The following is a 21,595-nucleotide window of genomic DNA, read 5'->3' as shown; positions in this document are numbered from 1 at the left end:
AAGGAGATCAAACAGTCAATTGTAAAGGAAATCAGTCCCAAATATTCATTGGAAGGACTGATGCTGAAACTGAAGCTCCAATACTTTGGCCACCTGATGCAAAGAACTGACTCATTAGAAAAGACCCTGATGCTTGGAAAGATTGAAGGCAGGGGGAGAAGGGGACAACAGAGGATGAGATGGTTCGATGGCATCACTGACTCAATGGACATGGGTTTGGGTGGACTCCAGGAGTTGGTGATGGACAGGGAGGCCTGGCATGCTGCGGTTCATGGGGTTGCAAAGAGCGACTGAACTAAACTGAATACAATATAAATTGTTTTTTATCTTGATTTACTTAGGTGATTTAGTCCACTTACAATTAATGCAATTATTCATATGCTTGAGTTTATCTACTATCTTATCCTTTTTTTCTAATGACACAGTCTATTCTTTTTTCCCTTTCTTAGAGTCTTTTGAAGTAACCAGGCACATTTTGCTCCATTTTCCCCCGCCATTAGCTTTTCAGTTATTTTTATTATTTTTTATAGATTATCCTAAGACACAACTTCCTAAAGGGACTATCTTTTCTCCATCATGTAATCTTACCTCCTGTGTCAAAGATTAATCAATAGAAGTGTGGGTTTATTTCTGGACTCTATTGTGTTCCATTGATCCATACATCTGTATTTGTGCCAATACCATGCTGTGTTTGATTACCACAGCTTTGTAATACTATCTGAAGTCTAGAAAGGTTATGCCTCCTTCTTTGTTCTTTTTCCTCAGAATTGCTTTGGCCATGTTGGGTCTTTTATGGTTCCATACATATTTTAGGATTACTTGTTCTAGTTCTGAAAAAATGTCATGGGTAATCTGATAAAAATTGCATTAAATCTGTACATCACTTTAGGGAGTATGGCCATTTTAACAATATTAATTCTTCCAATCCAGACCATGGGATATCTTTCAATTTCTTTGAATAATCTTCAGTTTCCTTTATTAATGTTTTGTTGTTCTTAGCATGTAAGTCTTTGACCTCCTTGGTGAGATTTATTCCAAAGTATTTTTTAATGTTATTTTAAAGGGGATTGTTGTTTACATTCCCTTTCTGATATCTCATTATTAGTGAATATAAATGCAACTGATTTCTGTATGTTCATCTTATATCCTGCTACCTTGTTGAATTCATTTATCAGTTCTAGTAGTTTTTGTATGGAGTTTTTACAGTTTTATACATATACTAATTTTTTTAAGATATTCCCTTTATCTTTGGTTAGAGCATCATGAACCTAGACGTGTGCATGCATGGGTTTTTTTTTGGGGGGGGGGGGTGGAGGGGATTGTCTGCCTTTGTTGTACCATGTGGCTTGAAAGTAAAAGTGTTAGTCACTCAGTGGTATCTAACTCTACAGCCCCATGGTCTGTAGCTCACCAGGCTCCTCTTTCCATGGAATTCTCCAGGCAAGAATACTGGAGTGGACAGTCATTCCCTTCTCCAGGACATCTTCCTAACACAGGAATTTAACCTAGGTTTCCTGCATTGCAAGAGGATTCTTTACCATCTGATCCACCAATGTGGTTTGCAGGATTTTAGTTCCCCAACCTGGGATTGAACTCTGTTCAAAACCAGGGAATTCCCTGTTTTTTACTTTGTATATTTATACTGCTAGGACAACCAGTCCATTCTAAAGGAGATCAGTCCTGGGTGTTCTTTGGAAGGAACGATGCTAAAGCTGAAAATCCAGTACTTTGGCCATCTCATGCGACGAGTTGACTCACTGGAAAAGACTCTGATGCTGGGAGGGATTGGGGGCAGGAGGAGAAGGGGATGACAGAGGATAAGATGGCTGGATGGCATCACTGACTCGATGGACGTGAGTCTGAGTGAACTCTGGGAGTTGGTGATGGACAGGGAGGCCTGGCGTACTGTGATTCATGGGGTGGCAAAGAGTCGGACACAACTAAGTGACTGAACTGAACCTCTGAACTGAGGAGTTTAGAGGAAAACTTCCTAAATCCATACATGGAAGCAGTTCAGCAGCTATGGAAAAATTTTGGCCATTGTATCTTTAAAGTTTGTTTCTACCTTATTCAGTTCTCTCTTCTCCTTCTAGAACTTTACGTATATGATTAACTTTTTTTGTACCAGCCCATATATCTCAAATGTTCTTTTATGTTTTCCGTAATGGCTTCTATGTGACTATGTTCTACTGACCTGTCTGTAGTACATTAGTTTTCACTTTTGCTATTAAACCGTACTGGGTTTATAAATTCTCCATAAATGTTCAGTTAGCAAACTTTTATTTGATTCTTTATTATTGATTGTAATGTTTATTAATTCTCCATATTCTTATCTATTTTCTTGAACACAATAATGAGCAATTCTACTGGAGTTCAAAAAATGAACTCCAATTTTTGTATTGCTAAAATCAGGATTCCAATAGAAACTTCACCTAGATTTTTAGCCTCCATTCCTTTCTGCTTGGCTTTTTAGCCTTCTGCCCTGCCCAGAATATGAATCAATAAATGCTTCAATTGGAAAGAACCACAGAATGTCAAACCCATCTGGTTTTTGTTGCTCCCTTCTCTCTAGAACCTTGGCCTCTTCACTCCTGATTGACTTCATAACCCTGAATTCCATCTTTCATCTACTCAACCTGGGGGAACAGTCAAAAGCTCTGAGCCACAGTTCTCTGCCCATCCTGCTTATGAACCAGAGAACAATTTTAAAGAAAAGTGGGACAGAAGGTTAGGTTTATCTTACCCTTTCCTTAAGAATCTTTAACACCCAGGTACTTGATGCTTTGGGTGCTTTTCTATGTCTTTTGTATTTTTATTTATCCTTTATGATTGTTCTAACTTGTACATTTGTTGAACACAAGCTATTCTATCAAAGCCAAAAAGAGAAACACCCTAGCTCAGAGTTTTCAAAACTCCAATGTTTGAAGCTATAAGACAGACTGGAAGAAAAATCAGTGTATCTTTAGTCATTTCTCATAATATTTTTAAAGTGCCATTACAGATTTAAATATAAGTCGGGAAATTGCTAAGTCCAAACTGGCAATCAACTTATTAAATATAGATACAGGGAAAAGGGAGAAATTATAGGAGGTGAAATAAAAGGACCTATTTTTAAATCTTAGTAATGAGATTAATTGGAGAAGGCAATGGCAACCCACTCCAGTACTCTTGCCTGGAAAATCCCATGGATGGAGGAGCCTGGTAGGCTGCAGTCCATGGGGTCGCTAAGAATCGGACACGACTGAGCAACTTCACTTTCACTTTTCATTTTCATGCACTGGAAAAGGAAATGGCAACCCACTCCAGTGTTCTTGCCTGGAGAATCCCAGGGATAGGAGAGCCTGGTGGGCTGCCGTCTCTGGGGTCGCACAGAGTCGGACATGACTGAAGTGACTTAGCAGCAATGAGATTAATTAGTTTTAGGACCAAATCTGGTCACATAAACTTTCTGACGGCTGGTTTTCATTTGTAAAAAGGAAAAATAATTAATGAGATTAAATGATATTTTAAGGTGAAAACTGTTTGTAATTTGTGAGATAAAACCAGTTGTGATACAATAAAAAACAGAAAACTTCAGACATATTTACAGCAAAGAGATCCGATTTTCAAGAACATAAACTGACATAAAGTAAAATACATAAAAGCCAAAATTTTATGGGTTCTGAGACATTACTCACCAATGAATTTTAATTTAATTTATTCATTGAATTAATTTAATTTATTCAAAGCACACCTAACTAAAATATGACCTCTATAAAAGGAAATAGGAAATATCAGCATATTATGACAAATACAAAGATTAAATGAGTAATCAAAAATACACCCACAAAAGTGAAGTCGCTCAGTCATGTCCGACTCTTTGTAACCCCTTAGACTGTAGCCTACCAGGCTCCTCTGTCCATGGGATTTTCCAGGCAATAGTACTGGAGTGGATTGCCATATCCTTCTCCAGGGGATCTTCCCAACCCAGGGCTTGAACCTAGGTCTCCCGCATTGTAGACAGACGCTTTACCGTTTGAGCCACCAGGGAAGTAAAAAATACACCCACAAAGGAAAGCCCAAATATAGATGATTTCAGTGGCGAATTCTACAAAATATTTAAAGAACTGAAAAGACATAAGATAAGAAAACCATAGATCAGCATCTCTTATGAATCAGTTCAATTCAGTCACTCAGTCATGTCCAACTCTTTGCAACCCCATGGACTGCAGCATGCCAGGTTTCCCTGTCCATCACCAACCCCTGGAGCTTATTCAAATTCATGGCCATTGAGTGGGTGATGCCATCCAACCATCTCCTACTCTATTATCCCCTTCTCATCCTGCCTTCAATCTTTCCCAGTATATGGGTCTTTTCTAGTGAGTCAGTTCTTCACATCAGGTGGCCAAATTATTGGAGTTTCAACTTCAGCATCAGTCCTTCCAAGGAATAGTCAGGATTAATTTCCTTTACAATTGATTGTTTTGATCTCCTTGCTGTCCAAGGGACTCTCAAGAGTTTTCTCCAACACCACAATTCAAAGGCATCAATTCTTTGGTGCTCAGCTTTTGTTATGGTCCAAATCTCACATCATACATGACTACTGGAAAAACCATAGCTTTGACTACATGGATCTTTGTCAGCAAAGTAATTATGAAAGACTGGATGATTTTCTCTAAAGACCAGGAACAAGATAAGACTGTTTACTTGCTTTACGTCTCTTTTAGTCAAGAATTAAGACAAGAAGATAAAATAAAAGACATCTAGATTGGAAAAGAAGAAACAAAATTATGTTCACAGATAACATGATCCTGCTGCTGCTGCTAAGTCGCTTCCGTCGTGTCCGACTCTGTGCGACCCCATAGACAGCAGCCCACCAGGCTCTGCCGTCCCTGGGATTCTCCAGGCAAGAACACTGGAGTGGACTGCCATTTCCTTCTCCAATGCAGGAAAGTGAAAAGTGAAAGGTAAGTCGCTCAGTCGTGTCCGACTCTTAGCGACCCCATGGACTGCAGCCTACCAGGCTCCTCCGTCCAAGGGATTTTCCAGGCAAGAGTACTGGAGTGGGGTGCCATTGCCTTCTCCTACACATAGAAAATTCTAAGGAATCTACTATTAAAACTACTAAATGAGTTCAGCAAGGTTATAGATACAAAATCAATAAAAAAAAATCATATTCCTAGACTCTAAGCAATAAGCAACCTAAAAATGAAATTAAGAAATAATTCCATTTAATAATAGCATCAAGAAAAAAGTGCTGCTTAGAAATAAATTTAATAAAGAAGGGTAATGCCTACCAATGCAGGAGACATGAGAGATGCAGGTCAGGAAGATCTGGAAGACGGCACAGCAACCCAATCCAGTATTCTTGCCTGGAGATTCTCATGGACAGAGGAGCCTGGAGGGCTACAGTCCAAGAGGTCACAAAGAATTGTACATGATCTGATCTGAAGCGATTTAGCATGCACGCACATTTACTAATATGTAATATTGCCTGGCATATCGCAGGTATGTCATAAAATCTGATAAATGATAAGAGCTTCTTATTTAGCTGTTAAGATTCAGCTCAAAAGTGATGTTTTTCCTTATGCAGACTACCTCCTTTATTCCTTCCCAGTATCTTGCACAGGTCTTTCGCCAGCCACCCAGGACATTCTACAGCCCCTCTCTGTTGAGAAGTCAGCTTCCCCAAGTAATAGATCTGCTTCAACAGTGCCTTCCACAGAGGTAGGCATAATATCATTAATAGATGAATGTGCACATGAATGAAGGCATTTATGGACCTGGGCTGGATTGAGATTGGCAGCTGTATGTGCTAACTCCCAAGAGGGTAAAATTTAAAAAAGGGTAAGATTCACACTTTGGAATCTATAAAACGTTGTTGAAATAAATTAAAGAAGCTCTAGATGAATGGAAAGACATCCCATAATCATGACTGAGAAGGTTTAACATGGTTAAGATGACAAGACCTTCCAAATTGTACAGACTTACTGAAAGTTCTACAGAATTTCAACTGTTTCTTTATAGAAACCAACAAGCTGATCCTTGTTGGAAATTACCTGGAAAATCAAAGGACTCAAAATAGCCAAAACCATCTTGAGAAGGAAAAACAAAGTTGGAGAACTCATACTTCCTGATTTTAAAAGTTACAATAAAGCAGCTGTTAACAAGACAGCATGGTACCAGCCTAGGATAAATATAGAGATAGATTGGAGGAATAGAAATGAGTATCCAGAAATCAGCTTTGGATTTGGTAGCAGTTTCTTGAGCATGACACTAAGCATGAGCAACAAAATTTTAAAAAGATAAATTGAACTTCATCAAAATTAAAAACATTTGTGCTTAAAAAAACACTATTAGGAAAGTGAAATTATGACCTACATGATGAGGGAAAACATTTGCAAATCATATATCTGACAAGGTACTTGTATCTAAAATATATAAAGAGCTCTTACAACTCAATTATAAAAAGAATAATAACCCGATTTCAAAATGAGCAAAAGATTCAATAGGCATTTTTCCAAAGAAGATTACAAACAAAAAACAAGCCTGGGAAAATATGCTCAATTGAATTAGTTATTTGGGAAATGTAAATCAAAACTTCACTCCCACTACTACGGCTCAAATTAAAAAATCAGTTAACAATAGGAGTTCATAAAGATTAAGAAAACTTGGACTCACCACACATTGCTTCTGGGACTGTACAATGGTGCAACTGCTTAGCAAATCAGTTTGGCAAATCATCAAAAGGTTAAATGCAGAATTACTATTTAATCGATTAGCGCAATTTCACTACAAGGTTTATGCTGAAAAGAAATAAGCATATACCTCCATAAAAAACAAATACAGCATTATTAATAAGAGGAAAAACATGAAAACAAGCTAAACATTGGTTAATATGTGGCATAATATGTGGTATTCGTGGATCAACAAAATGTGGTACGCCTATGAGATGAAATATTATTTAGCAATAAAAACAGATGAAATCTTGATACATGCTTCAATATGCATTAACCTTGGAAAGATTATGCTAAGTGAAATAATACAGTTACAACAGACCACATATTATTTGATTCAGTTCTATGAGATGCTCAGAAGGGGCAAATCTATAGAAACAAAGTAAGGGATGAGGAGAGGTGTGATGATTGGCAATTAACAGCTAAAGGGAATGGGGTTTCTTTTAGGAGGGTGATAAAAATGTTCTAAAGTTGTGTTTGTGATGCTTACACGACTCTGAATATACTAAATACCATTGAATTATATAGTTTCAATGGGCAAATTATACAGTATGTAAATTATATCCTAATAAAGCTGCTGTGCTGTGCTAAGTCACTTTGGTCACATGCAACTCTGCAACCCCATGGACTGGAGTCCACAGTCTCCTCTACTACCCTACCCAAAGAAGGGTACAAGTATTCAGTACCAGTAATTAGGTACTACAAGGGCCTAAAATATATTCATCTCTAATTCTGATAAATAAAATAGTTCTGTAGGAAGAAGATATAGATACATTTTTAAAAGTTAAATTCCACATGAACAAACACATATTTGCCTCATTTTTTAGGTTCTAAGTTTCAGTGGTTTTAGAAATTATCACATGTCTAAAAGTAGGGTATATCTTAAAAATCAAAGTATGCACGTTAACACTCTTCATAAGAACTAGGAGGTTTTTCTTCTTAAATAACTTAGAATCCAATAAATGTTGAGGAATGTAATGGAAAATGGAAAATAATTTGTATTATACAGGTATAATCTCATTGTGAATTCATGCAAGAAGTCCCATACTACTGAGATTTGAAATGGTCAGAGAGGCCTTTGTCAAGATTTGTGCTCAAAGAAGTCTTTGAAGACTGGGCAAGGCACAGATTGGGGGTGGGAAGGGGGGAAGCAAGAAAGAACTTCTCAGGCACTTTTATGGAATTTCTGCAGATGTCTTACACTTTCATTTCCTTTTGCTTCTAAGTCTATGCCCTTGCTTTTAACTATTTTGGACATATACATCTGCTACATATAATCATCCAAATAATGAGGCCCCTGTCATTTCCTTTCATAAAGCACCTATTATTCATACAAATACCTCATACTATCCAAGATAAAACAGACAAAAGTAGAGCATTTTTTAAATAAAAGATGAAAAAATTGCAATGATTCTCTGATAGTCTATTGTTTTATTCATACATGAGCAGTGATTATACTTATAGCAAATCCAAATTCATATGGGGATTTTACATTTTGTATAACTTATTTCATCCTCTTCAAATGTTATATCACCAGCTATGCAACTAACTCCACAAAACAATCTAGGATAAGCCCAGGCATTATTTTCTTTAAAACATAGACAAAACAGTGGAATCGTTAAGACTTCAAGCTGGTTTCAAAACCAAAACTCTGGCATTACTATCTGTAAAACCTTGTGCATGTTCTCTAATCTCTGAGTCTCAATTTCCTCATCTTAAAGTGAGAATAATAATAATATTCAGCTGTGAGAAATATTATGACTGTGTTTTCATAGTCCTCATATGAACTGAGTATCAGAACCACTTAGATAAAAGATTATTAAACCTGGGGCTTCCCTGGTGGCTCATTGGTAAAGAATCCACCTGCCAATGCAGGAGACATGGTCCCATCCCTGATCTGGGAAGATCCCACATGCCATGGGAAAACTAAGCCTGTGTGTCACAACCACTGAGCCTATGCTCCAGAACCCAGGAGCCGCAACTATTGAGCCCACCTACAGCAACTACTGAAGCCCAATGTCCTAGAGTCTGTGCTCTGCAATAAGAGAAGCCACCACCATAAGAAGCTCATTTGCTGAAAACAGACCAGAGCCTCCGCTCGCGGCAACTAGAGAAAAGCCCATGCAGCAATGAAGACTCAGCAGAGCCAAAAATAAATAATTTTTTTAAAAACATTTTTACCAGAATTGAGTTAGACTTCAGGGAAATGAGTGTAGTTCAAGAAAGCTGGAGGAAGCTATAAATCTACTTTCTGCCTCCAAATGAGGACTTAGATTTGGTATTACTAAGTTTGGTTTCAGAGTCATGAGTATCCCATCATTGTAAAGATTCTCCTCAACAGGAACGTAGCTTCTGCAGTTTTCTGAATAGTGAAGCAAACTGACTGCAGCACAGCAAAAATAATGATCTCAGGTCTGTCAAAATCTTATCAGTAGTTCTGGGTGACCTCCTCTTAGGGACTCTGGAACACAGAAATTATGCTAAGATATGCTGAAACTGGTCCTGCTTTCTCTCAGCATCCACATCCCTTACACAAAGACTCTGCATCCTTGACTAATTAACTCAGGCCCACGAGCTAACCTACAGAGGATGTCTGTTTAAGTGCCAATCTCTTCCCAGGATCTGTAACCTCCTAGGCTGCTGTGTGCACATAACCATATAACACATTCAAAGTGCTTAGCAGGATGCTTGCTATAGAGTAAAGCCCTTAACAGATACAAATTAGGACTGCAATGAAGGTGATGACGTTGATTATGAAATGAACAGACGCACAGATGATGTCAGCCTTCTATTTTGGTGGTTGATCAGTAAGACAGGAGTAGGGGAGATGGCTCCTTTACTCTCAGCTCCTGGCATAGAACAGAGATTTTAATGAGAATCTTGATTCTCCTTATTTTCTGAGAATTTTAAACTAAGATAATTAAAAGTACCTGATATAATCCAGAAATCACATCAAGGATCACTTTTTTCCCTTTGTATTCATATTTAAACTAAAAATGGAGTGATGGAAATTAAGTTGGAATTTGACATTCCAAGTGTGGTCATTTTTGTGATTCAGAGGGAGTCCATGGTAAGTTTAATACGACAATGGTTCGCTCACTTAGCAGACCACCCTGCAATATCATCCAGAAGACACAGAGAAGATGTGAAGGCCCCTCAGAGTGAAAGTAATACATAGGGATGAATTACCACAGCCTCTGCCTCCTCTTCTATCAAAGCTTTGCTAATACCAGCTTTGTGGCCTCAGGCAAAATACTTAACCTCTCTAAGTCTCATTACACTCACTGTGAAATGGAAAATGAGGAAGCTACTTCATAAGTTGTGTGGGTATTATTATCATTTCACCATTATAAGCTTTATCAAAATGTCTTAGTTAAAAAGATTGAAATAAAAGGAAACCAAGGTTGTTCAGAAGCCATGACACAGTATCCATACTTTCTAGCTTCATCTATAAAATAGCCCCCAACTCTCGCTACATTTTAGATACATCACAATATCAATTGCTGCTATGAAGAGAAAAATGTTGCCTATTATTCCAGCTCTAAAGGGATCAGCCATTAACCACTGAAGTTGCTCACCAGCAGTGTATCCTGAGGGGATTCAGGATGGAGAAAAACAGGACATATCCTATGCTGTAAATATACTGGCCCTTGGATGGTTAAGATACATACCTAAGGAAAATTTTCAGTGACACCCAGATTTTTGCATGTAAAACCACTAAATCATTAACTTGAAATGTTTGTTCCTTGTGATTAGCAGTAATCTTTATATGCTTGACCATATCTTTTTTCCCAGGGGAAAAAAAAGTTAATATATAACAAGGCTCCTCCTTTCCCTCTTTGGAGTAGTTTCTCAAAGATATCTGAGAGTCTGTCTTCTGAGTTATCATCCTCAAAAGGTCCCCAAACAAAACCTATCTCACAGCTTTCATGGTGCACATTTTTATTTCAGTGGACAGTTCTTAATTACACCAAATTCATTCATTCTCAAATGTTAGTTAAGCACCTATTATTTCAGGGCACTGAAATACAACAGTGAAACATCTTGGACATTGTCCTGAGGGAATTTATAACCTAGTAAAAGATCATTATTGGCATTGCTCTTAATCTAAACATAACTCTCTACCTCCGACTCTACTCAGGAAATATTTTCCAATACATTCTAACAGTCTGAATTTGTCTGCCTTCTCTTGTTCCTTTTTTTTTTTAACTTTGAATATAGCACTTAAAACACTGGGTTACACAGAACATGGAGTACATACAGTACATTTCATTATGGAAAAGATAGCATCTTTTTTATATAGGGTGTGTATTTCTGTGTATCCAACAGCACGAGTAAACTGCATCTATCAACAGATAGACGTAACACATAAATAAATATATATGCACACAAATAATAACACCTTTATTCCTTTGGCATTTTATATTTTCAAAACACTTTTTCACATACTTCCTTTTTTAACCTCATAGCTTCTATAGTGTATTAATGTGAAAAAAAAAAAAAATAAGCTTGCTTCAATGAGGTGCCAAAAACCATCAAAAGTTAGAGTTGGGAAATCTAGAACAAAAGGCCTCCAACTCCTGTTCCAGTGATTTTTATATGATGATCTTATTCCCTTATAAGAGCCAGCCTATGATGATAGCTCGATAAGAATGAAATTGGGTCATTTGTAGTGATGTGGATGAACCTAGGTCTTGTCATACAGAGTGAAGTCAGTCAGAAAAACAAATATCATATATTAACACACATAAGTAGAATCTAGAAAAATGAACGTATTTGCAGGGCAGGAATAGAGATACAGATGTAGAGAATGAACTTATGGACATGAGGGGTGCGGTAGGGGAGAGTGGAACAAACTGGGAGAGTAGCATTGACATATATACACCACCATATATAAAACAGAGCTAGTGGGAAGCTGCTGCATAGTACAGGGAGCCCAGCTCCTGGCTCTGTGTTGACCTAGAAGGGTGGGAAAGGGGAGGGGCGGGCAAGGTTCAAGTGGGAGGAGATATATGTATAAATAGAGCTGATTCACTTCATTTCACAGCAGAAACTAACCCAACATTGTAAAGCAATTATCCTCCAATTAAAAAAAATTCCTATGATAAATTATAATGGAAAATAATATTTGAAAAGAATGTGTATTTATATGTATAGCCAAGTCACTTTGCTGTAGAACAGGAATTAACAACATTGTAAATCAATTATACTTCAGTAAAAATAAATTTAAAAAATAAATTTACAATTTGTTAATTTTCAGATGGTCTTTAGAGAAACATTTAGGCAGGAGACTGGAAGTCAGAAATGAGAAAGATTGGGAGAGTAAAAGATTTATGATCTTCTTGAAAAGGATGAAAAGCTATTGTTGGCAAATGGCAAAACTACATTTGAAATGCAATTCTAAATAATTCCTGGCACTATTTATCTACTAGTATCTAACTGAAGTCAAAACCTTTTCACCTGTGGGAGCTACCTGAAGCATTACAGGTCAAGACTATGTTCAGTTCAGTTCAGTCGCTCAGTCGTGTCCGACTCTTTGTGACCCCATGAATTGCAGCACGCAAGGCCTCCCTGTCCATCACCATCTCCCTGAATTCACTCAAACTCACGTCCATTAAGTCAGTGATGCCATCGAGCCATCTCATCCTCTGTTGTCCCCTTCTCCTCTTGCCCTCAATCCCTCCCAGCATCAGAGTCTTTTCCAATGAGTCAACTCTTCGCATGAGGTGGCCAAAGTACTGGAATTTCAGCTTTAGCATCATTCCTTCCAAAGAAATCCCAGGGCTGATCTCCTTCAGAATGGACTGGTTGGATCTCCTTGCAGTCCAAGGGACTCTCAAGAGTCTTCTCCAACACCAAACTTCAAAAGCATCAATTCTTTGGCACTCAGTCTTCTTCACAGTCCAACTATCACATCCATACATGACCACAGGAAAAACCATAGCCTTGACTAGACGAACCTTTGTTGGCAAAGTAATACTCTGCTTTTCAATATGCTATTTAGGTTGGTCATAACTTTCCTTCCAAGGAGTAAGTGTCTTTTAATTTCATGGCTGCAATCACCATCTGCAGTGATTTTGGAGCCCCCAAAAATAAAGTCTGACACTGTTTCCACTCTTTACCCATCTATTTCTAATGAAGTGATGGGACCAGATGCCATGATCTTCGTTTTCTGAATGTTGAGCTTTAAGCCAACTTTTTCACTCTCCTCTTTCACTTTCAACAAGAGGCTTTTTCGTTCCTCTTCACTTTCTGCCATAAGGGTGGTTGATGTCATCTGCATATCTGACGTTACTGATATTTCTCCCAGCAATCTTGATTCCAGCTTGTGCCTCTTCCAGCCCAGCATTTCTCATGATGTACTCAGCTCCTATTAAAAAACCTTATGATATTGGTTACTGTATTTGTAAAAGACATGATTGATTTCCCTACATGTGTATATAAACGTGTATGTTTATGTGTGTGTATGTGTGTGTAGAGCTCTGTCACTGTACAGAAAAACCACTAGGCAAGCTCCTAGTTCAGAGAGCTCTCTCACCAGTCTACAATTAAAACACTATGAGTCTCACTGCAAAAATGACACACCTGAACAGAATCCAGTGTCCTGAGCCTGGAATTCATGAACTATTAGCTTGATACAAGCAATTCTTCCTGTCATTTAATTTTTTCATTTTTGGAAAATGAGTTGTGATTTAAATAGCTATTTTTCAACATGCATGATTTGCTGGTCGATATTGGCACTAGAAATATATGTTTAAGGAGGCATTTGGGTCAGTCAAGGAAGATATAATGAACTGAAACAGACTAAGTTGAAACCATCATGCTTCTACATTATCAAAGATGAATAGGCCTGAGTCTCCTGAATTTCAGTGACCTCTGTCCTTTCACCTCACCATGGCCTCTACCATCATTTGGAGGAGCCCATCCAGTGAAGCAAACTCTTTCCACTGACGCTGAGCTTGTTACTTTCTCCTACATTTTAGAGTGACAGAGGGAATGTTATTTTACTTTCTGGGGAAAAAAAAAAAAGGCTTTGAAGCTGGAGGAAAAAAAAGGACAGACAAAAATACAGGTTTTAAAGCAAGAAGATATCCCTACATTTTGAAAATCTGCAAGCTTCAAAACGTAGCCCACAAATGCACTCAGTGTTGTTCTCTATTTTACCTCCACAATGTGAGACATACACTTTCTAAAAGGATTTTAGTCGCCAAGTGTTTTCCCCTAGCTCTCCCAAGTTTGAATGATCAATTCACATGATAGGTCTAAAATCAAGTTTGGAAACAGATTTATTGCTATGGAGATATGGCTCTATGCATAAAATATCAGCCTTTTTGGCCAAATGGCAACTCTCTTTGTTTGCACACTCTTGCAATTACTTCCAGGTCATTAGGCCCATCTTGAGTAGATGTTTTACTGTCATGAATAAAAGTGCATACAGACATTCAGTGATTTCATGATAATAGTCATAAAAGAGCAGGGGAAGCAATACCAACAAGGAAGAATTACAGGCACTGAACTTGAGCTCAATTTTATAAGAAAAAAGTATTAAGAAGAAAATCGGCACTATCATAAATTATCAATAGATTTGTTCTACCCAAAAGATATACTGAGGACCTACAGTTAGCCGGATGCCATTCTAGGTGCTAAAAGACGGAAAAAACAGACACTGTGCCAGAATGTATTAGCAGTAAGTATAGCGAACAAAATTAAACTAGATGATATAATAGAAAATGACCAGGGACCGAAAAATATAAGTTGTCCTTGAAGCATCACACAAACTTAGATCCAAATGACAAAAAGTCATTTGAAAATCAGGTAAAAGCTGGGATAGCTGGTACAAAGCCTACGAGACAGGAATAAACTTTGCATGTTTTAGGAACAATAACAACAACAACAAAAAAAAGTGAGTCTGGCTAGAGAATACTGACCTAGAGGAAAGGACTGGAGAAATAGACTAGATCATGTAAAGCCTGGTTGTTGAGCTGCTCAATCATGTCCAACTCTCTTGTGACGCCATGGACTATAGACCACCAGGTTCTTCTGTCCATGGGATTTTCCAGGCAAGAATACTGGAGTGGGTTGTCATTTCCTTCTCCAGGGGATCTTCCTGATTCAGGGATCAAACCCATGCCTCCTGCATTGAAAGTCAGTTCTTTAAGTGAGACACTGAGAAAACCCCATAAGGCCTGATAAGCATATATAATTGGCCCAAATATTTACTGAAAACCTAGTATGCACTAGGCACTATTCTAAACTCCAGAGTTATATGAACAAAAGGGCAAATTCCTGACCTTGGGGAGCTCACTTTCTATTTATTAGAGACAGCAAACAAATTTTTAAAAATATAATGCTACAGAGAACTATAAAATGGGCTAAGGAAATTAACTGGTATGTGTTTAATAGAGACATGCTGTATTATACAGAGTATTACAGTAAATGAAGGATGATGACAAATCCTTTGCCAGTCCTTATGTTGAGATGTCAAGTCTGATTCTCTTATCCTTGAACCTGGGCTAGCCCTGATGACTTTCTTCAATAATAGGATCCAGTGAAAGTTATTTTCTGAGACTTTCTGTGCAGCTAAAACATAATAATCCTTGCTGCTACTACCAGGTCTCTTAGAACCCTTTCTTGGAGCTCTGAGAGCATCACACTGTAGAAGTCACATGTAGACACCCTGGTTAAGATAGGCAGCATCTTAACTGCTACCCAATGATCCCAACTTCCTAACATTCATATCCTTGTGTACTCACCTCCCTTTGAGTATGTGCTGGACCTAGTGACTCAGTTCTAACAAAGAGAATACCACAAACATGTTGAAATGTCCCATATACTCGTTAGGTTCCAAAAACCCATGTCGTCTGTCTTGCTTGATCAGTCTCTCTCTCTCTACTGCAACTCTCAACCCAAGCAAGTCTCTCACTCCAGGGAATGCAACCTGCCACGTGGTGATGTTGTGGTCAACCGAAAGAGGGGCCCACATAGCAGGGAACTAATATGTCTGACCAACAACCAGTAAGGTCTTGACACCTGCCAACAGCTGCCTGAGTTTGGATTCTGCTTCTCCCCAGGCAAGACTAGATGACTGCAACCCCAGAAAACACCATGAATGCCTGCCATGCAAAAAACCCTGAGCCAGAGGACTCAGCTAAGTTCCACCTGGATTTCTGACCCAAAGGAACTTCCAGATAATAATGTTTGTTATTTTAAGTCACTTTGTTTGGGGGTATTTTCTTCAACAGCAACAGATAATCTATACACAGAAAAACAATCCTAAATTGAGACCAGCTTTCCATCATCACTTCCACAGTGCCAGGCATGTGAGTGAAGCCTCTCTCCAAGCCCATTCACCGACTAAGTAGCACTGAATGACCTCTATCGATATCAATTCCAATAGATGCTTCCAGCCAAGCCCTGCCCAAACTCCCCACCCACAAAATTGTGAGCTATATAAAATGTTGCTTGAAGTCACTACGTTTGGGGGTAATTTGATAGGCAGCAATAGACAACTGGAATATGTGGTCAGGAATACCTCTTTGATAAGGTGACCTCAGAGCAAATATCTGAAGGAAAAAAGAGAGGAAGATATGCCAGTATCAGACCAAGGGAATAGCAAGTAAAGGACTAAGGTGAAAGCATGCTAACCATATTCCAGGAACATGAAGGAAGTGCTCCTGTGGCTGGAGCGGAGTAAGTAAAGAACAGAGGGGTAGGAGATGCACTCGGAGAGGAAGCAGGACAGCAGATCACAAAGGTGATTTCAAGGACTGGCACTTGCTGGGAGTGCACCTTAGGGTTTCGAACAGTGACTCAAACTTTGAGTAGAATATTGTCATAAAATTCTGTGTCTTAGTTCAACTCCCTACCCATATAAATTCTACGCCCAAATGGTGAGCAGCACAAGCTTACAACAGACACCCTTCACAGCATCAAGCGCCCATCATCAACCAGTCATTTTCTAACTTACCCTGAGGAATGGCTCACGGACCCTGTAGTCGGCGTGTGGCCTGTGCCTTTATTTCCTCCCCTCCTTCTTTTTGGTCAGGCCATATTTGCAATTCAGCACCCGGTGCTTTCGTTTTCAGAGTGTTTACATTAACTTGAAGCTGTTAACCTAGTTGTGGTGCAGAATGTTTCAGACAGTGCCAGAGGCTATAAATAAATAACCGTTATTTCAGGTCTGCCTGGCAAACAAGCGCCCGGATTCTGTTGAGGCCCCAGAGACCATGACTGCTGCAGCTCTAAATACCTCAAACAGGGCTAAAAGCAGGTATTCTCAAGGAATACTAAGCAGATGCACTCTAGGTGACACAGTTATGTCTTCCCATCGACATACATCTCCGGATCACCATGGAGACCAATAAATAGACCTCTCTGTCATACCCATTTGGAATAAACTACAGCTAACCTGAGCCCAATTATTACATATTACCAACCAGATTTCTTATCTCACTTCAAACTTTAGTAACTGACAAATGACCAAAACCAAGTCTTCCAAGAATTTTTTTAATATATGTTGTGATCTAGAGCAAATCCGCAGTTTTTCAATTAGCAAGAGCTATTTTTATAACATCTCATTAATGACCAACATATAACTATATATACGCACTTAGACCAAATAAGTCATCTCTCTATGCCTTGGTTTCTGTCATTGTTAAATGGAAATTAAACTACCTATATCACAGTGAATGTGGACTTAAATGAGATAATACATGAAAACTGTTTAGAAAAGTATCTGACCTACACTTAACAGTCAATAAATATCAGTTCATCATTATGTAAAAATACTACTGATTATTCTCTCCACGTAATAGTTATACTTCAAGCCAGTTTTTCTAAGAAAAACTCTAATGACCATGTTACAAAGAATTTGGTAGCACTTATAGATGAATTAAAATTCATTTTTCATTAGAGAATTGCATATACTTAAACCATAGGATGTAGTGGGAAAGGAATATGTGGTCATTATAGATTTGGGGAACAGTACATTTATCCCCATTGACTTTATCATTTATATCTTGAGCAAATACCATGAAAATTGTTCAGAATTAGGACACGTTGTACCAGCAAGAATCTCACTTACCAAAGAATGCAATAAAAATTGTGTCAGTGTATTTTAAGAGAAATATGCAGGAAATATGAATTTGGAACTCTTTAGCAACAAAACTCGGGGAAGGCAATGGCACCCCACTCCAGTACTCTTCCCTGGAAAATCGCATGGACGGAGGAGCCTGGTAGGCTGCAGTCCATGAGGTCGTGAAGAGTCGGATATGACTGAGCGACTTCACTTTCACTTTTCACTTTCATGCTTTGGAGAAGGAAATGGCAACCCACTCCAGTGTTCTTGCCTGGAGAATCCCAGGGACGGGGGAGCCTGGTGGGCTGCCATCTATGGGGTCGACAGAGTCAGACACGACTGAAGAGACTTAGGAGCAGCAGCAACAAAACTGATACAAAAAAAAAAAAAAAGTCTTGATTCATTTTTCATTAAGCAGAAAATTCAACTAATCAGAATTCCTCTTTCTTTGGCAATCTAGCTGGTTAAGATTTTGTACTGATATCATTTTGTTGAAGTACCTCAGGATGCAAACTGGTAGTCAACTGCTTGGTCTACATACGTTTTTATTTTATGTGACTCAATCTTTTGACAAAATGTCACAATGTTTAGACTAAGGACCTTGGGAAATGACTAAGGGCGGTTAGTTTTCTCCTTTGTAGATTTCTGATCTTCTCGTAATCAAGCATACTATTTATGGAAGAATAATATTAACTTCACCAAAATGTTAGTTTACATATTAATTTCAAACAAAAATAGAAGTAATACTTTTTTCAATTTACTAAACATTTAATGTGTTTTGATGTGGGAGGAAAAGTAGAGATTAAAGAACTGAAAATGTCATTTATATTCACAAATTTAGCAACGAAATTATATTATATACTATGAGTGTGAATTAAGGCAAACTCTTAGTTCAGTTTAGTCACTCAGTCGTGTCTGACTCTTTGTGACCCCATGAATCGCAGCACGCCAGGCCTCCCTGTGCATCACCAACTCCCGGAGTTCACTCAGACTCACGTCCATCGAGTCAGTGATGCCATCCAGCCATCTCATCCTCTGTCATCCCCTTCTCCTCCTGCCCCCAATCCCTCCCAGCATCAGAGTCTTTTCCAATGAGTCAACTCTTCGCATGAGGCAGCCAAAGTACTGGAGTTTCAGCTTCAGCATAATTCCTTCCAAAGAAATCCCAGGGCTGATCTCCTTCAGAATGGACTGATTGGATCTCCTAGCAGTCCAAGGGACTCTCAAGAGTCTTCTCCAACACCACAGTTCAAAAGCATCAATTCTTCAGCACTCAGCTTTCTTTACAGTCCAACTCTCACATCCATACATGACCACTGGAAAAACCATAGCCTTGACTAGACAGACCTTTGTTGGCAAAGTAATGTCTCTGCCTTTGAATATGCTACCTAGGTTGGTCATAACTTTCCTTCCAAGGAGTAAGTGTCCTTTAATTTCATGGCTGCAATCACCATCTGCAGTGATTTTGGAGCCCAAAAAATAAAGTCTGACACTGTTTCCACTGTTTCCCCATCTATTTCCCATGAAGTGATGGGACCAGATGGCATGATCTTCATTTTCTGAGTGTTGAGCTGTAAGCCAACTTTTTCACTCTCCTCTTACACTTTCATCAAGAGGCTTTGCCAAAGCCTTTGACTGTGTGGATCACAATAAACTGTGAAAAATTCTGAAAGAGATGGGAATACCAGACCACCTGACCTGCCTCTTGAGAAACCTATATGCAGGTCAGGAAGCAACAGTTAGAACTGGACATGGAACAACAGACTGGTTCCAAATAGGAAAAGGGGTATGTCAAGGCTGTATATTGTCACCCTGCTTATTTAACTTATATGTAGAGTACATCATGAGAAATGCTGGGCTGGAAGAAGCACAAGCTGGAATCAAGACTGTCGGCAGAAATATCAATAACCTCAGATATGCAGATGACACCACCCTTATGGCAGAGAGTAAAGAGGAACTAAAAAAGTCTTAGTTACTAGGTAACAATTGTCTTCATCTAGGTTAACTTCACTAATGTTTTTGGATGTAACTGGTAGTAGAGAGAAATACCAACCTTCCCCCTCACTCAATTAATTACAAGTTTATAATGGAGCAAAATACAGCATTTTTGAAGAAAAGGGGAAAGAGGACAAATTTTAGAGTGAGAACTATTGATACTATTGATAGTATCATATATGAATCTACTTATCTTTCATCATTTTTCCTTCATACCCATTTTAACATTTGCCATTCTTAAGAATATAAAAGACTGTGATAGACAAGACAAAGTGCAAAATTAAATGCTACCATGACATCTAATTATTAAGAATAACTCTGTCTTCTGAACAAGAGAACTTATTACTGCTAATCCACAGTACTGACCTGGATCAAAATGTTGATTGTTTTTTCTTCCCCAAATTAGCTGACCTACTGCTACTGCTAAGTCACTTCAGTCGTGTCCGACTCTGTGTGACCCCATAGACGGCAGCCCACCAGGCTCCCCCATCACTGGGATTCTCCAGGCAAGAACACTGGAGTGGGTTGCCATTTCCTTCTCCAATGCATGAAAGTGAAAAGTGAAAGTGAAGCCACTCGGTTGTGTCCAACCCTTAGCAACCCCATGGACTGCAGCCTACCAAGCTCCTCCATCCATGGGATTTTCCAGGCAAGAGTACTGGAGTGGGGTGCCATTGCCTTCTACTAATTAGCTGACCACACCCATGTAAAGTCCCAGCCCTGTTCTCTTGCTTGTCTAGGGATTCACAGTCCCATAGTTGCTATTTGCAGGCTGGGGTTGGATCTGGAATGCTTCACCCAGGTCTTTAATCCTGAGAAACTCTTTACAGTATGGGTTAATTACCTCTCATCTCACCTCCCATTATAAGTCACTCAATTAAATACAAATTTGAATTTAAAAAAGCAGTTTTCATCCCACACAAATGTTTGTTTTTAGCCTAATGCACTAAGTAACTGGTTGCCATGGTGGCAGGCACTTTGGACAAAGTGTCTCAGAGTGAATAAAGATCATTAAAAATGACTAATTAGCCATCAGATAGGAAGCTGCTATTTTCATGCTCAGGTGAAAACCAGAATTCTCCTTCATAAACAGGCATGTAAAATAAGAGAGAGATAAAAGGTAAAGAAAACAAAGTTCTCTTTCATCCTTCTTTCTTTCCAGCCAGAATGCTACTTTAAAAACACAGGCTACAAAAACTGCTTGATCCTCTTGGCTACCTGATTACCAATCATGCTGCCTTTCTAGAATATCTACCCAATATCCAACTTTTCACGGCTCAGTTGTTTGTGATGTATATGAAAAGGATGTAGGCACTGGTACTTTATCCATAATTAGATTCTGCTACTTCTCTCACCAATTCAAAACTCACAATTGTTATTTCCAGAGAGATATTTCTTAGCACAAGGTCACAAAGACACTACCAATTTCATTTTAACCTGCCTCTTCAACTGACAACTGAACTGACAACTCTAATTGTCCACTAGTGGATACATTTATGCATTAAAATGTCTGGTTACATTGTTCTAAACCAAAGGATAATCTGACTTCAATAATCAGGTCTGAATTTAGAGGCTAATTGCATCTCATCCTTTAACCTTTAAAATGAGTTGCCCTTATAATTTAACAGAATTCTTTGCACATTTGTCAAAAGCTAAGGGTCCAAAGGGATGGAAATGAAGAGATTATTTTCTGTGACTGAAAAGTGACAAAGCAATGACCCCCCAAGTCTTCAATTTCAAAAGGGTTATGAAATCTATGTTCGTATTGTGTACTTGCTGGATTTATAATTTGTTCAACGTCCATTGA

The 21,595-nt window shown here is 38.6% G+C and overlaps 1 long non-coding RNA gene across 12 annotated transcripts in view; it reads right to left on the bottom strand.

Annotated features, from left to right (window-relative positions):
* Positions 1-21,595, bottom strand: part of LOC147369845 (uncharacterized) — a 460,342-nt gene that overhangs the window by 261,056 nt on the left and 177,691 nt on the right. The window contains exons 3-5 of one of the 12 annotated variants that reach the window (XR_015168593.1): positions 6,661-6,785; positions 5,277-5,385; positions 3,571-4,106 (exon numbers count right to left, since the gene is read on the bottom strand). The exons of 8 other annotated variants lie outside the window; for them this stretch is intronic. This is a non-coding gene — a long non-coding RNA (uncharacterized LOC147369845). Of the gene's footprint in view, positions 1-3,570; positions 4,107-5,276; positions 5,386-6,660; positions 6,786-8,007; positions 9,566-17,215; positions 18,164-21,595 lie in introns of those variants that run through there. 3 more of the 12 variants (XR_015168598.1, XR_015168600.1, XR_015168592.1) reach the window with 3 other exon arrangements.

This window comes from Bos grunniens, chromosome 7 (genome assembly GCF_055505025.1).
Source record: "Bos grunniens cultivar Pamir isolate PY7600 chromosome 7, Bosgru_T2T1.0, whole genome shotgun sequence".
NCBI classification, from domain to species: Eukaryota; Metazoa; Chordata; class Mammalia; order Artiodactyla; family Bovidae; genus Bos; species Bos grunniens.
The sequence above is the reverse complement of the archived record's forward strand: the minus strand, read 5'-3'. Positions and strand labels throughout refer to the sequence as shown.